The sequence below is a fragment of the Tachypleus tridentatus genome, chromosome 9, assembly GCF_004210375.1.
Source record: "Tachypleus tridentatus isolate NWPU-2018 chromosome 9, ASM421037v1, whole genome shotgun sequence".
Lineage (NCBI taxonomy): Eukaryota > Metazoa > Arthropoda > Merostomata > Xiphosura > Limulidae > Tachypleus > Tachypleus tridentatus.
The window spans coordinates 50,890,504-50,908,963 of record NC_134833.1 but is presented as its reverse complement, the minus strand read 5'-3'; the positions used below and the strand labels follow the sequence as shown (position 1 = coordinate 50,908,963).

General features: G+C 33.9%; 1 long non-coding RNA gene across 11 annotated transcripts in view; it reads left to right on the top strand.

Annotated features, from left to right (window-relative positions):
- The window catches only part of LOC143225230 (uncharacterized), a 147,046-nt gene that overhangs the window by 121,467 nt on the left and 7,119 nt on the right, over nt 1-18,460 (top strand). For 6 of the 11 annotated variants that reach the window (XR_013013706.1, XR_013013701.1, XR_013013703.1 and 3 more), the window contains one exon: nt 17,580-17,816. This is a non-coding gene — a long non-coding RNA (uncharacterized LOC143225230). Of the gene's footprint in view, nt 1-11,793; nt 11,942-17,579; nt 18,402-18,460 lie in introns of those variants that run through there. The other 5 variants (XR_013013707.1, XR_013013721.1, XR_013013726.1 and 2 more) reach the window with 5 other exon arrangements.

Sequence of the window (18,460 nt, the reverse complement as noted above, 5' to 3'; positions counted from 1 at the left end):
TATAACTGTTGGGTGAGACAACGTGGTGTGAGCTGAAGGAGGCAAAGCATTAAATGAGCCTGAGCAAATGAGAAAACAAGTAGAAAAAGTGCAATAGCGACAAACAGTTGAACAAACAATCCTTGTCAGGACCTGGCAGAGGTCTATGGATTCCAATGCCATGGATGGGATCTAAAACTTCAATGCCTATAAATTTTATTTGGGAGGGAAATCGGGAGTACCCTCAAGAAAACGTACTGTCAGTGAACGGGGCCCAATTAAAATCCAGGTAATGTGCAGACTACGTGTGGTGCAATGAAAGTACCTGAAATACACGAACAATACACGTATATGGGCAGACGTTCAGTAGTTTAGTTAGTATTAGTTTGTAGGATGTTGTCATGTATGATGTATGTCGAAGTATATTTTCTCCAGGTAAGTGGAGTGGATACTATAGTAGGGAAATGTGCAGTTAGAGAGTTATGGTTTATAGCTTTAGTATAGTACGTTTTTTGCTAACTTGAGTAGTCTGGTCTTGATGTATGGTAGTTCAGAGTGGTTTGCAATGTCATGCGATGGTGTGTATTGAAGAAGGTGGTATGCTAACCTAGATACTTGGTTTTGGAGTTTAGTGTCTTTCATAGTACAGGTGATCATGGAGCCATATTCAATTAAGTGTCTCATGAAAGCTTTATAGATATGGAGTATTGTTTGTGTCTTATAGTCCTGTACATGGTGACTTATTTCTTGGAATTGTGTGAAGTATTTTTTTGTGTTTTACAGTCGTGTATATGGCGACTTATTTCTTGGAGTTGTCCTATTCTTGCTTGAAATGTTTTATACATTTCTTTTATGTGTGTAAGATTGTGGCTCATTGTCACGCCTAGGAATTTGATAGATTCAGAAATAGTGACATTGGAGTTGCAAAGTTTAAGGTTTACATCTTTATTTTATTTTTTGTTAGGGCTACTAGGAAATATTATGGCTTAAGTTTTACTGGGGTTGAGTTTAATTCTCCATTTATTGCACCATGTTGTGATTTTATTGAGTATGTTTTGCAGTTTGGAAACGGCGAGAGTTTGATTTCTGGAAGTACTCTAAATGGCTATGTAATCCACGTATTGGAAAGCACGTAGAATGATGTGGCAAATTTTGGAAGGTCGTTTCAAAAACGTGTATAAGAGGGGGCTGGGAGCTGGACCTTGCAGGACCCCTGCATTGAATTTTACTGGTGGAGGGACAGTACTTTTGATTTTAACTCTTGCTGTTCAGTTCTGGAGAAAGTTACAGAATCATTTAATAAATTTTATGGGGATTGTATATTTCGAAAGCTTTTTGGACATCTAGGAAGGCGGCAACTGTAGCTAGATATTTACTGAAACCGTTAAAGGTTGTTTCATTTAATCTGACGAGGTGATTTGAGGTTTATCTTCCTGCCTGTGGTTTGAAGTTGAGAGAGACTAGAGAGTGTTGTTTGATTCTAATATCCACAGCTGTTTAGTTGTTATCGTTTTTTCTAATAATTTTGAAATGCAGTTTATGAGATTGAGTGGACGGAAGTCGGTTAGGTTTTTAGACTTTTGACTTGTTTTGGGATTAGTGTGATAACTGTAGACTTGCAATATTTGGGGAGATTATCTGAGAAAAGTGAGAGGTTGAATATGTTTTTTAGGTGTTCTAGAAGTTTGGAGGAGACGTGTTTAACTACTACATTGGGGATTTTACCCTCTTCAGGTGCGCTGGTTTCTAGTGTTTTCTTTACGGTGGCGTTTAATTTCTGTAGTGGTGATGGGTGTAGCTATGTTGTTCGGAATGGTGGTGGGGAAGCACGTGGAAAATATGTTGTGGTTGTCGCGGATAATGTTATTGATTTTGATAAAATGTGCTGTTCTTGTTAGGGGCAATGAACGTATTGGAGAAATATCTTGCGAACACTTCAGATTTTTTGTATTCTCAAGACAACTGGTATGGGTATTAAAACTTTAATTAAAATAAAGTACAGAACAACGTTTCGACCTTCTTAGGTAATCTTCAGATTAACAAAGATGAGCAAAAAAGGTTAATCTGAAGATGACCTAAGAAGATCAAAACGTTGTTGTTCTGTACTTTATTTTAACTAAAGTTTTAATACCCATACCAGTCGACTTAAGAATACAATTTTAATTTCAACTGGATTTCTCGTCATCATGAATTACTTCATTTTTTGTTAACGTTAATGTTTTCTTAAACGGATAATGCCGAAGTTGCTACTTGTAAAGGTTTTCCAGAAACACGATGGGTTAGGCTTAAGATCGGCCAATTTGTTATAGAAATTACTCCAGTTTCCTTTCTGTTCTTATCTTATACGCTCCTCCATATCGTTTTTTGTCTTGTTCATTAGGGAATTTTTTTTGTTTCTTATAGACTGTCTGCGAAGCCTGTGCCAAGTTAGAATTAGGTTACGTATTTCGGGCGTTAGGATTCGGGAACTGTATGATAGGGTTAATGTTTCTAGTGGTATTGTATTGTTAATTGTTTTAGTTAAAGCTTTGCAAAATTATGTCTCTCTAACACTGGTCTACTTCGTTTTTGTTATTTACTGATGATTTGACTTCTGGGAGAAGCTAGTCAAATTGGTTAATAAAGTTGGCTTAGTATATTCTATTAAAGTCTGGGGACTTAGGATTGTAGCTCGAGTTAGTGATGAGTAATTTGAAAAGATATGGAGTTGTGATTCCTCCTATGTTGTAATTTACTTGGAAATTGTTTGGTAAGTGGATTACAGTGGGGGAGATAATTGGTTAAGTCGATTGATTATGTTTTATGTTCAATGGTAGTGTGAGTAAGGGAGTTATCGTTGATTAATGTGAGACTGTGTTTATGAGTGAAGTTGGCGATGGTTTTTGCCAGCAGTGTTAGTTGTGCTGCCGTGAAACACTGGGCAAGAGGCATTTAAGTCTCCTAGATTTATTACATTTTCATAGAACAGGATTACGGATGTTAAGAAGTTTGAACGATTTGGTGTGCTGTAGTTTTTCCTAATCCTATATTTTGCAATGCTTTTGGCATCAAGAAATTAATTATTAAAAATAGCGGTCTAATGAACTATAGCACCTTCATTCGCCCTGTACATTGTAATATTTTAGGTGCCAAGAAAATACTTTTGTTTGTTTTTTGAATTTCGCGCAAAACTACTCGAGGGAAGGCAGCTAGTTATCACCACCCACCGCCAACTCTTGGGCTACTCTTTTACCAACGAAGACTGTCACATAATAATGCCCTTAACGGCTGAAAGAGCGAGCATATTTGGTGCGACGAGGATTCGAACCTGTGACCCTAAGATTATGAGTCGAACGCCTTAACCCACCTGGCCATGCCGTGCCAGCTACTTATGAAAAAGAATGGTTTGACGAATTATAACACCTTCTGTAACGTATACATTGCAATACTTTAGGTGTAAAAATACCAGTAATGACAGAATTTATCTGCGGTACTGTTTTATGTGGAACAAAATTTATAGAAACTGTTCCTGATCCACCATGAAGCGCTTTTATGGTTTCCCAGATCCATCAGTCCTCTTTGCTAGTCATGGGATCGTGCACTGTTCTTGAAATAGGTTTTAAATTGCTTTCACATTTAATGAAACATGTTATATATATCTGCAAAACATTCCAGTTTGATCTTTTGAGAGGTCTTTTTTTACAAGGAGATAAGTCACTACTGCAATCGAGGTATCAGAACTTTTCCATATTGATTTTCTAACTTAAATATCTTAAAGCTGTTCTTTAAATGTTACCATATCATTAAAACTAAGTTTATAATTCCGGTTTATTGGAAACATGTATTTTATTATCTGTGGATCTCAGTTTCTGTTTCTCAAATATAACGTTTTCACCAACTGTACTAGATTTGTAAAGCGTTATTAAGAATTGTTTGTTTGAAAGTCTTGTGAAAACGACTATCACACAACTTCGATACATTCTTATTTTAGAATATTAGTTTATCTAACTACGTAAATATATTATTTGATTTAGTGATATGACATAGCTCTAATGTTATAGCTCTTACAATGGGGCTCGAAAGCATATGCCTCCCTGAATATTTGAAATAAATAATCATCATACACAGTACAGGTTATGAATATTACCTCCGCCTATTCATTAAAGATTGCGTATTTCAATGCATAGTCCGTTGACAATTGTCAGTTTTCATCCAAATTCGGAATTTCCCTCATTTAAATCAACAAAATGAAAATGGACAACATAATAGGATATGAGTGTGCTCCTACTTATTACCGTTACTTTTGTAACCGATAGAATTGTATTACGGATATCAAAAGCTTACCAATGTTATTTTAAGCGCAAAGCTACACATGAGCTATATGTGCTATGACACAGAACGTATAGAACCCCTATTTTTAACTTTCTGATGAATCACTGCGGGACATAAAAGCTTATAAACTTAACTATTTTTTTTTACCTTTATGTGTATTGTTGAATTTTCCAGATCATTCATTAGAAGGATTGTTTATGTAAAACAAAAATATCTGTTACAAAATCATGAACATTAGAATGAAATATTTATTCGTGAGATTGTTAATACCCGTATAAGAAGCTTATTTATTAAAATGCAAGCCTACATAATGAGCCACCTGCCTTGTCAGCACATCGGGGACTGAACCCCGAATTTTAGCGTTATAAACATTGATGCTCCCCCTAAGTTACGAAATTGTAACACAAAGATAGTACATGCATTTTTATTTAAAAAGTTTTAAGTCAGGTTCATTTCTTTTCAAAACACTTAACAATATATATATATATATTGGTTAAGATATCTGAGAATTGCTTTGATTTAAATGGTCAAATGTGTTTTAGTCACAAGATAAAATACACTCACTGTCATGCTTCTGTTTAAGAAAAAAAAAGAATCGCATACAGTTTATGAAAGTTTTACATTTTTTTAAAAATGGACATCCAGCAGAATGATATTTCTGTATGTGTGGGAAACAAGAGCCACAGAGTGATCTTTTTGTCAGGGTAACTGCAGGTACAAAACCATTTTCCTGTCATGGTAATTACAGGTACAATACTGTTTTCATATTAGGGTAACTACAGGTACAATACTGTTTTCATATTAGGGTAACTACAGGTACAATACTGTTTTCATATTAGGGTAACTACAGGTACAATACTATCTTCCATTCAGGGTAACTACAGGTACAAAATTATCTTTTTCTTGGGTAATTAAGTTACAGAATGATCTTCCTGTCAGGGTAACTACAGCCACATAGTGATCTGTCAGGATGTCTACAGGTACAATATTATTTTCCCATTAGGGTAACTACAGCTACAGAATAATCTTTCTATTGGGGTAACTACAGCAAAGTGTCTGTTACAGGTATGTTTATATTAATGACAATAACCTGTTTATTTTTAATCAAGCTATTTTTTGGTACTTTGTAATGACAAATTTCCCTTTTTCCAAATAGTGTATATGAAATGCCATGTGGTAATTTGTTGTCCGTTATTTCAAGCTTAGGTATTCCCTGAAAAAAAAAAAGTAAAATAAATACTCTTATGAATGACCAGATCTGAATTGTCCCAAGTCAGGTGGTGAAAAAAAACACAAGCGACAGGTTAAAATCCAAAAGCATCTGTGAATAACCTTGATATCAAGTACTGAGAAAAAAACTGGGCAGTTTTTTTTTTAATTTCTGTCAAATACTCCATGTTTTGAAACTAACCTAACTCTAATCAGAATAATTATAGAACTTAAATAAAACGTATATCACATAATATACTACTGCAACAAAAGTGATGCAAAAAATGAACATTAACTAATAGAGAATGGTAAAAAGAATGTAAAACTACTAGTCCATGATGGCGAGAAAACTCACTTGTAGAGAAAAATATATATGTAAAAGTTGCTGGTATGGGTTGAGAAAATTCTAGGTAGAGGAGCAAACAACATTTCGACCTTCTTCGGTCATTGTCAGTAGAATGCTTAAGGTCGAAACTTTGTTTGCTCCTCTACACAGACTTTTCTCTATCCATAACAGCCGTTTTTACATATATAAAGCTACTAGGTATAGAATGGTAAAAAGAATGTAAAACTACTAGGTCGAGAATGGTAAAAAGCCTTAGTTCCTGGTTTAAGAATGGCATTGGAATCATTAAATCATTCTCTTTTAATAGTTAGTCATTGTTTTAAAAATCAGAGTGGAATGTTTAAGTCATTCTATTATAAGTATTAGCTGCTAATCTAAGAATAGCAGTAGAATGCTTAAGTAATTCCATTATTTACTAGTTTATGAAAGGGAGTGGATTGATTATGTCATTCTGTAATAAGTTTTAGTTACTGGCACTGTTTTAAGAATGAGTGTGGAAAGATTAAGTCATTGTCTTATAAATGATAATTACTGGTCCAAGAAAGGTAGTGTGTTGATTTAGTCATTATGTTGCAAGTGCCATTCTTAGACCAATAAATAACACTTACAACAAAATATCTTATTCATTTCACTGTCATTCATAAACCATTAACTAATACTTATAACAGAATGACTTAATCATTATACTGTCTGAAATAGATCAGTAACTATAGTTTTGAGGAAATGATTTAATCCTTCCATTATTATTCATGAAAAATGACTAACTATTAAAACAGAATGGCTTAATTATTCCACTGCCATTCTTAGACCAGTGACTAACACTTATAATATAATGATTCAGTCATTCCACTTTCATTTGTAAAACAATGATTAACAGCTAAAACATAATGACTTGGTCATTACACAGTTATTCTTAGACCAGTAAATATACTCTTCAAAACAAGAAACGCAAAAGGGATATTTTTGTTATTTTAAAGAGAAATATATGTAATAACGTTACAAGCTCAGAGTATGTGATGTTACACGTGTTAAGGCACTGATTGTCAGACCAAAATGACAATAAAAGTTGTGCACTTTGAAAACGGAGGAAAACATCGGATTTTTCGCCAAAACGCATGCGTGTTCAATAAATTTGTTTGAGAGATCTGCATGTTCTGCAAGTGCAACATGTGCAAAATCCCTATAAAAGTGACGGGTTCTCGGTTTCCATAGCTCAGTTATAAGCCACCGACACGCAATACAGTTACCCAAGACTGACTGAAGCACAACGCAACAACGCCATTGGTCGCTTGAAAGCAGGCGAATCTCGATCAGATGTTGCCAGAGCTGTGAATGTTTACCCAAGCACCATCACAAGGCTATGGAATCGTCACCAACAACATGGATCAACTCGTGACCGTCCACGATCTGGCAGACCTCGTGTGACCACGCCCGCACAAGATCGCAACATCCGGTTACGTCACCTTCGGAATAGGACCACCACTGCGACGTCTACTGCCTCAACCATACCAGGGCTGCGTAGGATTTCCGATCAGACCATACACAACCGTCTACGAGATGCAGGAATTCGACCTCGACGTCCAGTCAGAGGCGTCATTCTCACCCAGCAACATCGTCAAGCACGGCTGCAGTGGACTCGGGCACATCGGGTATGGCCTCATCGACGATGGAGGCATGTTTGGTTCAGCGATGAATCACGTTTTATGCTTCGTAGGCAGGATGGAAGGACCCGTGTTTACCGTCGCCGAAGTGAATGTTTCGCAGCAAACTGTGTGCAGGATGTTGACAGATTTGGTGGTGGCAGCGTCATGATGTGGGCTGCCATCGCCTACAATGCCAGAACAGACCTTTTGCACATTCGAGGGAATCTTACGGCTCAACGATACGTTGACGAGATTCTTAGGCCCCATGTGCAACCCATCATGGTGAACGTCAACGACGTTTTTCAACATGACAACGCCCGTCCTCACATAGCCCGACTCACCACTGTCTTCTTGAGACACCACAACATCATCGTTCTTCCCTGGCCCTCCAGATCACCAGATTTAAACCCCATCGAACATCTTTGGGACGAGTTGGACCAACGTCTGCGACGGCGACAACCTCAACCGCAGACTCTACCTCAGCTTGCAGCAGCTTTGCAGGCTGAGTGGACAGCCATTCCACAGGATGTGATTCGTCATCTCATTGCTTCCATGGGCAGGAGATGCCAAGCAGTTATTGATGCTCATGGGGGGCATACTCGTTATTGACGTTGAGTGACGTTAAACTTCACCTAGTGAGCGTGGACTTCGCCTTTGCAGACTTTGGATGTTCAGCAGTGAATGTGCAAAGTTTCACACATGTCATACAGAACTACCCGGAATAAACTTGTTAACAATTTGTCTCATATTTTGCCTTTTGCGTTTCTTTTTTTGAAGAGTATAGAATAACCAAATTGTTCTGAAATTACTAACTGAAACTTATAACTGAATGACTTAATCACACTACAACAGATCTTAGATCAGTAACAAACACTTGTAATAGAATGTCTTAATCATTCCACTCCCTTTGTTAAAACAGTGACTAATTATTAAAATATAATAACTGAATCATCCCACTGCCATTCTTTAGAAAGTGGCTAACTATTAAAATAGAATGACCTAATCATCCCACTCTTATTTTTAGATCAGTGACTAACACTTATCACACAATAGCTAGTTTACAAATGGAAATTGACAGTCATTTTGGTATAAGTGTTAGTTACTGGTTTATGAATGACAGTGGAATAAGCCATCCTGTTATAATTGTTAGTTACAGGTGAAATAATGTCAGTGGGATAATTAATTAATTGCGTTTTAATAGTTAGTTACTGTTTTCAGAATGGGAGTGTAATGATTAAGTTATTCTGTTGTTTTTTTTGTGTTAGTTACTGGTCTAAGAGTGGTAGTGGAATCATAAAGTCATTGTGTTATAAGTGTTAGTTAGTGGTCTAAGAAAGGGAGATTAGTGTTTAAGTTATTCACCTAATGAGTGTTATTAATGGTCTAAGATTGGAAGTGGATTGATTAAGTTATTCTGTTTTAATATTTAGTCATTGTTTTGTGAATGGCAGTGGAATCATTAAACCAATGTGTTATAAGTGTTAGTTGCTGGTCTGTAAAAGGTAGGGTAGTAATTAAGTCATTTTCTTATAAGTTTTAGTTACTTGTTTAAGAGTGACAGTGGAATGATTAAGTCAATCTGTTATAAGTAGTTGTTACTGGACTGAGAATAGCAGTGTTTTGAGTAAGTGATTGGGTTATAAGTGCAAGTTAGTGGTCTGAGAATGACAGTGAAATGATTTAGTCATTTTGTTTTAATAGTTAGTAACTGTTTTAAGAATGAATGATTAAGTCATTGTGTGTTAATATTCAGTTACTGTTTCAGGAATGGCAGTTAAACATTCCACTGCCATTATTAAGTCATTGTGTTATACATGTTAGTTACTGGTTTAGAATGGCAGTGGGTTTGTTAAGTTATCATGTTATAAATGACAGTGGAATGATAAGTATTTAGTGTTTTAAGAATTGTATAAGTGCTAGTTATTGACCTATGAATGACAGTGGAATGATTAAATCATTCTGTTTTAATACTTAGCCACTGTTTTAGAAATTGCAGTAGAATGATTAAGTCATTCTATTATAAGTGTTAGTTGTTTGTTGAATAATGGCAGTGTGATTATTAATCCTTTTCTTATAAGTGTTTGTTACTGGTCTGAGATTGTTAGTGGGATGAATAATTCATTTTTATATAAGTAAAATTGGTTGGTAATCACGGATTAATAATTCGTTATATTAGAAGTATTAATTGGTGGATTAAGAATTGGAGTGAAGTGATTAAGTTATTGTGAATGGTAGTTAACGGTCTATGAATGGCATTGAGATGATTAAGTCATTTTGTTTTAAAATTGTTAGTCACTGTTTTAACAGTAGTTCTCAGATGAATAACTTATTCTGTTTGAATTTTTCGTCACAGTTTTAACCATAGTTCTGGGATGATTAACTTATTCTGAATGAATTGTTAGTCACAGTTTTAATAATAGTTCTGTGATGATTAACTTATTCTGTTTGAATTTTTCGTCACAGTTTTAACCATAGTTCTGGTATTAACTTATTCTGAATGAATTGTTACTCACAGTTTTAACAATAGTTCTGGGATGATTAACTTATTCTGATTGAACTGCTAGTCACAGTTTTAACAATAGTTCTTGGATGATTAACTTATTCTGATTGAATTTTTAGTTACAGTTTTAACAATAGTTCTGGGATGATTAACTTATTCTAATTGAATTGTTCACAGCATTAACAATAGTTCTGTGATGATTAACTTATTCTGTTTGAATTTTTAGTCACAGTTTTAACAATAGTTCTGGGATGATTAACTTATTCTGATTGAATTGTTAGTCAGAGTTTTAACAATAGTTCTGGGGTGATTAAGTTATTCTGATTGAATGTTTAGTTACAGTTTTAACAATAGTTCTGGGATGATTAACTTATTCTGATTGAATTGTTAGTCACAGCGTTAACAATAGTTCTGGGATGATTAACTTATTCTGTTTGAATTTTTAGTCACAGTTTGAACAATAGTTCTGGAATGATTAACTTATTCTGTTTTAATTGTAATTAATTGGTATAAGTTTGAAAGACACGTTAATTATTCAAGCATGACTGTTAGAAATTAGACTAGTGGCCTGTTTTTCAGACAAAATAATTGTGTAATTGCTTAATTATTCAAATTTAGTGTTATATGAATTTCGATTTACGTCGTTTCAATGTGTTAGAATTTCGAGGGGAATCACATTCTTAGACAAACCGAAAAGTGAAGAAATTATTATGTTTTTTTTTTTTTTACCTTGTACTGACGTTCTGTACCAAGAATACTCATAAGTGTGTACGTATTTTACCAGTTACTCAGTAGACAACACGTAACCAGTACATCATCTTTTACTTGTAAAACAATACTACTCTCCGCTTTGTAGGCCAAAGTGACTTTTCAACAACCTACTTTACTAACGCAATAATGAAAACTCTCGGACGACAATACTTAGTTAAAGGATTCGATAACATAATAATAAAACACTCTTGAATAATATTACCTAGTCATAGAACTTAGTAGCATAATAACGAAACACATTTAGATAACAATATTTAGCTGAAGGACTGAATAACATGATAATGAAACACTCTTGGATGACATTATCTAGCTAAAAGACTTAATAATATAATAATAAAACACTCTTGGTGGCATTACATAGCTGAAAGACTATAAATTAACAATAAAACACTCTTGGAAAACAGTATTTAGCTCAAGGAATAAATAACGTAATGATGAAACATTCTCAAATGACAATACCATCCTGTAAATGACAGATATTTATGAAATAGTTGAGAATTTTACTGTTTTATAAGGATAAATGTACTGTCCGCAATAGTAATGGAAATATGAAGTTCAGTATTATAAGCCTCAAGCTAAGACTTTAGTGATCATGGAAGAGGCATTTTAAACTGAAGGTTACTTTTTGAACTGTGAATAACAACCGTGTGGCTCTTTACTTGCGTTTAAAACTGATAAACTTTCAATCTTATTGAGTCAAAAAGTAAACATACAACGTTACGTCATTTAATCGTTAAAAACAATGCTCACTAGGTATAGGACAAACGTTTCTATAGCGTATTTATCAACTTCTATCCAATTTCACCGAGGAATGTCATTGCAAGGAACCAAGGTTTCTTAATTTTTTCTGTAAAACCATAATTATAAATTAAATGACACTTGATAAAGAAGTTTTACCGGTGTGCATAGCTGTTTGTCTAAGTTACAGCTCACATTTTATAGTTTTACTGGTTAATATATATAGCTTTAGAGTTTAGAAATAAAGGTCATGGCCTAGCAAGAGTCACGTTCTGTGTATGTTTACCATTGTTGATTATGAACATTTTTCTTCTAGGCATGTCAGCAGTTTATAGGTTCCTGGTGTTGTTAAGTATGTACGGATAAGTATATAAAGGAGTACACAATTTTCAACTTTGTTGAAGGTTATTAAGAAAGGGCGTGCTATAAAAAAGATGCTACCAGGTAACTCTTGGCGATTAATACATCGAATATTTATTACTTTAATAAATACTTGAAAAATACATTACTGATCTAAGTATTGAAAAAATATTATTTTTTTTTATATATTTTAAAGAAATCACCCGGTAGGTGTGGTGTGTTTTGTTTTGTTTTATTTTATGGTACTTTTAGTTTATGTGCTAAATTAAAAAAAAATTCAACTCGTAGCGTCGTTAAAAAAGTAATATAAGTGTAATGTCTTTAGCGTCATCTGTTAATTACAAAACGAAACGTAATTTACAATGATTACATATATTACACCATTATCACCGCACCCTACTCCGAGTGGCGTAGTTAGGGGGGAAAGGGGGTACATCTGTCCCCGGGCGCAGCATCGGGGTTGGGGGCACCAAATAATTAATGTTACATAATTAGGAATTATGGCTTACATTTTGTCACGAGGGGGCAAGAAGACTGACTTTGTCCCCGGGCGCTGAAAACCCTAGCTACGTCTCTGCCCACCCTGGTTTATAAAACTACAAAATCTGGTTCTGATACTCATGACAAGCAAACAAACAATGATAAACACTTTCATTTAATGATTGTTTTTCTGTTTAAATAATACAAACAAAGAATAAACGCACAGGAATACTAATGTCAACACACTAAATTGAACAGTAGTCATGGCGTTTTTGACATAACTTATCACTTTAACACATCAAACGACATCAATTTAAACATTGCATGATCTATACCGTTCATCTTCATAGGAAAAAGAAAACACATTTTGTTGTTTGTTTAGAGTAAAGCCGAATTGGGTTATCTGTTGTGTTATCGGGGGATCAAACACTAGATTTTAGCGTTGTAACTCTATAAACTCACCGCTTTCCCATCAGTGGGACAAATCACTTGTGTAATAACAGAAATAGTTTTATTTAATTTAATGTAAAGCTACACAATAGGTTATCTGCACTCTGTTCTCCACAGGGAATCGAATCCAGGATTTTTGTTAATCTGATGAGGGGACAACAGTAATAGTAACCAGAAGGGCAAACACTGTTTTGCAAAACATTTCAATGTAACAAGAATTTCTGTACGAATTGAATAGTTATGTTTCCTATTTTTTATTTAATACGAATATGGAAGCCTAGTAACCTTAAAAATTTGGCCAAAAGTCACACAGAATTTATTGACTAATGATACCTATGAGAATATAATGAACTATAATGAAATCCATTTTATTTAGCTACAGTAATATTCACATACAGGAAATATGCAGAAACTGGTCAAGTGGTCATCTTAGGTGTAGTTAGAAAGAAAGCAAAATCTTATTATGATTCATTAATTAGTGCTTAGCTACAGCAGCAACACAGACGAACCGAGATGAGTGTCTTACACCCAGTTTGTTCTGTACAAACCCGAGGATGATAAATCTGAATTAACACTGTCATAACATGCAACGTGAGGACTACTTGCTTCTTTGCATCGCATCAGATTAGGTCTCTACGTAATTTTCTATTTACCGAGTTTGGTGAGAAAAACTAGAAAAAAATTAATTGACTATTTGAGCTTTTGCAAGCGAAACAAAATGTGTTCATGAACATTTTATATGAGATGGAGATTTAATGTTATTTAAACCTACGGTACACATATGTCGTGCTGTCAGCTTTCAGGCCCCCTCGAGCCAAGAAGTGCAGCCAACCGGCAAGTGTAATCCTTAAATGTGAAACTAGTGGGATTTATCGTACTACCCCATGTTTATTTTCAGAAAGGACTATTAAACATTCTATTTATTAAGAAAACTCGGAAAATAGCAATAATAAGGAAGTCTATTCAAAAAATTAAATATACACAAATACTGAATTACTTGAACTTTAACAGTATTTATTATATCCCTGACTCACTTGTATCAACTACAGAGTATTTCTTTTTATGATTTTCTTAATAATAGATACTCTGCTATGCACGTAAGTATAACAAGAGAAGTAATAAAAATTCAATATATACAATAAGTATATTTACGCAATTTATATATTGGTTCATCTTATAAAATATTTTACGATTAAACAGGAGATTACAATTTCCAGTGAAGGAAAAAATCATCATTTGACATCCACTGTGATAACTCCATTATTCTGTGGATTATTTCTCTATTATTCTGGTCAGTTACAATTTGCAGTGAAGGAAATAATCATCATTTGACATCCACTGTGATAACTCCATTATTCTGTGGATTATTTCTCTATTATTCTGGTCAGTTACAATTTGCAGTGAAGGAAATAATCATCATTTGACATCCACTGTGATAACTCCATTATTCTGTGGATTATTTCTCTATTATTCTGGTCAGTTACAATTTGCAGTGAAGGAAATAATCATCATTTGACATTCACTGGGATAACTCCATTATTCTGTGGATTATTTCTCTATTATTCTTGTCAGTTACAATTTGCAGTGAAGGAAATAATCATCATTTGACATCCACTGTGATAACTCCGTTATTCTGTGGATTATTTCTCTATTATTCTGGTCAGTTCATCATTCTGAAGCATTGCACAAGAACTTGAGTGTAGGCATAATACGTTATTACTCATTCGTTTGACCGACTAGTGAGTGTTAACTTCCGTGTTTACTTTAGCTCTCTGTTACGCTGTGAAGAAAACCAAATTTCCATAAGTGATTAGATGATGTCAACGGCGTTGCTTGGTTGTTATTTTTATTGTTTTCTTAAGATATAAACTATAATGGGTACTGTGTTTTCTTTGAAAACAGGATTAAAACGATATTATAACGAAAAACAAACACGCTAACGTATCTAAACAAACACATGACTGTGGCGTTATATTGCAACGTCTATCAAATAATTTTATGTCAACACCTTTCAGTGTCTTTAAAAAGTATAAGAATTGTATTACAATAAAATGCCTTAGCTAAAGACACGCACACAGCAAGAATATAGATCACAGTGCAATGTAGAGATACAACGAAAATATCTGCGCGTTGTTCACAACGAAAAATCAAACTCTGGATTTTAGCGTTATAAATACAAAAACTTACCGCTGACCCACTGCGGGGTCAAAGAAAAAATATGGGATATTGAAAAACTGATATATTTTTCACTTATACAGTAACTAATAATATGTTCGAAGTGTGATCTTACAAAGTTTGTCCTTTAAAAATATTTTAATAAAGCCTTTAAGAAATAGAGGACGTGACCATGAAGAATATTTCAAATTATAATTGATTTCACAGCAGGAACAAGTCAACATACTGTCTATATTTTCTACACTGAGTAACTTCAATAAGGAATCAAAATTACTAACAGAAATATTTGCTTGTATATAATTATTTGTATATGAATGCTTCTCTATACAGTTGTGACAATGCAGGGAAAACTTCTACACGTCCTCTTCCATCAATAGCTACAGTTATTGTAATTCTTTGTTCAAATTCTGATAACGCAATTTCCAACACAACTGCAGAAATGGGTTAGGCAGATTCACGTGTTCCTCAGTATTCCTTGGTTTGTTCTGGTAAACTTGTTTTTAAAAAGCTCTAAAGATAAAATTCTAAGGAAATGAAATTGGGGGAACTCTTCAGAAGCTGTCATTGAAATCTGCTATAAAACACATTCACAAATAATATTGATAAATAATGGAAGTAATAAAAATAAAAATTCATTTCAGTAAAACTTACAAGCCTTCAGAAGATATTTTCTTTGGGATTTTCCCTTTGAATAATACGACCAGCTGGATATCTGTTTTATTGGAAAATATTTTATCTTGTTCATGTTTTTGCGAAATTGTTCATTTATTGGAGTATTTGGTAGTATTTAAAACACATGTGTGTACTCGAATTAACATACTAATTCTAGAAGGGAATAATGGTCTGGCGTGGCCAGGTGGTTAAGACACTGTACTTCTAATTTGAGGACGGCGGGTTCTAATCCCCCGTCACACTAAACATACTCGCTATTTCAGCCATGGGGACATTAAGAATTTACAGTCAATCCCACTGTTCGAGGGTACAAGAGCAGCCCAAGAGTTGGCGGTGGATCTTGATGACTAGTTGCCTTCACTCTAGTCTTACACTGCTAAATTAGGGACGGGTAGTGCAGATAGTCCTTGTGTAGCTTTGCATGAAAACAAACAAATAAGGGAGTAAAAATAAATAAAAAGGATTGATAATCCTATTTAAACTTCTGTGAATAAGAACTGTCTGACAAACAACGCTTATTTGCTTGAATTTTCGCGCAAAGCTACTCTATCTCTAATTTTGAAGAGGTACACTGGAGAGAAGCTAATCAACCCTCCCACTGTTAATTTTGGTGCCATTCTTTATCCACGAATAATGGTTCCTTTCTGTGATAACAGGTTACAGGTCACGAACCAGGGAACCTCAACTACACAGTATGTGGTTACATGGAAGCAAGTTAAATGGTTGGAACGATAACACAGAAGTAGTTTATATGTCGGAATAATAAACAATTGTATTTAAAAGGTCCAAACAAAAAGTGATAGCATTTTTAAGGATGGGACAGTGTAAGTAAACAAATCTACTATTATTCATCTGAATATGAATCTGACAAACATGACATCACACTGAAGAGGTATAAGTAACTTCAGCTACACATTTATCCGGATGATAATAAAAACTTGAAATAAACATGTGTATGGTGATGACTACACACTTAAAATGTTACCAGTTTGATAATATTTTGATATCATGACTTTATTCATTTACTTTAAACTGGCTAATATATTTAATTACTTTTACTCTGATGGTACCAACTTAATAATTTAGGGTATTGATGCTTGTGAAAGGAAATCTTATGTGTGACAAAGTGTACATTAGTTTATCCAGACAAAAACTGACATTAGTTTAATAAACGAACTTGGGTCTCTTTGTTTCAGATATTGTGCCAAGTAGTTAGGAGGAACTATCCATTTAAAATTTTCTCTCTTGACCCATTAAAAAGGTTAAGTTTGTTTTTAGAATTTCCTACAAAGCTATTCAAGCTCTAGCTACTCCCAATTTTGAATTTATTTAGAGAGAAAGCAATTAGTCAACAGTGCCCGCCGCGAACTTTTACGCTACTTTTGATCGAAAGTGAGATTTGACCATTACGAGTTTCTGAGGAAACGGGGCACGAACCATGAGCCCCAGGGTTCGCAGTCTGGCATGCTGACTATTAGATTACGCCCAGCCCAAAGAAGTTTAATAAATACTATTACTGATGTTTTGCAGCAGTCCATAATTTCAATCATATAATCAAATGCGTGCAGAAATCAAACTTTCATTCTTAATTGCACAGTGTTATATAAAAGTATTGTATAAAATGAATTATGAAATATTTAAGCTCTAAACCTATTTAATTAAATAACCTAATTCAGTACAGTTTAAGACATATTGTATATAACATGTTACACGATAAACTAAACATTGGGCTAGTTGAGGTGTGATATCCTTATTCTACACGGGCTGGGCACAGCAATGCGGTTATCCTCTCAAGCTACGAATCATGGTTCGTGCGTTTTAGACATACAAAAATAGATCTGAATTACCAAGGTGTGAAAATGTATTATGATTATATATATATACAATCTGTTTGCTTCTGAACAGAAAGTTTAGTTGAGTTTCTTATTGTATTTTGCCATTACAGGTTACGAAGCCCAAGCTGATGTGCTGATTTTCGTGACAGACCTGTAGACAACACGCGATTATAATAGTGAGAACGTAATCAAAGGAAAAGAAAATACCCACCCACAAGGAAGATTGAAATTTTTTTATATGAAAAATTAAATTTAGTATGGCAAGTAAAAAAATAAAATAAGTTACACCTGAAAGATTACAGTCGGCTAAGATTTGATGGCAGAATGCACCAGACTGTCTGATGACGGTACGCCTAATTACTCAATAAAATCTATTGTTGTAGACAAAGACATGTGAGAAGCAGAATAAAAATCATATAATTTTTGGTGTAACACAATGAGAGATAAACATGATAAGAACGTCAGATTTGTGAGAAAGTTTAAACTATTTTTGAAATTTGTTATATTTGTTATAAATATCATACATGTATAATTAAGTACCTTTAATTATAAATAAATAATTAAACCTAGTTACCTATATATATATAATTATGGACATTTGATGTTTTATAAATAGATATATATATATATATGTAATTAGGTGCATTTAATTATAAACAAAGAAATAAATCTATCTATCTATCTATATAGTTAGGTACGTATAGTTATAAATATATATATAATTAGGGACATTTGATTATAAATATTATATATATAATTTCATGTTCTAAAGAGATTTAAACTTAAGAATATTTTTGTTGTCTTTTCATAAAACATCAACATTTCTAATAAAGGTGATGATTTTTTCTTCCATTAGCGGTAATATATATATATATAGAGAATATTAGAAAATATGTTATAGTGTATCTTACTGTATCAACTTAACTGTATTTTTATAATATTGTACGGTTACAATGTCGTCAGTATAATAGAAATGTTTATAAAAATATGG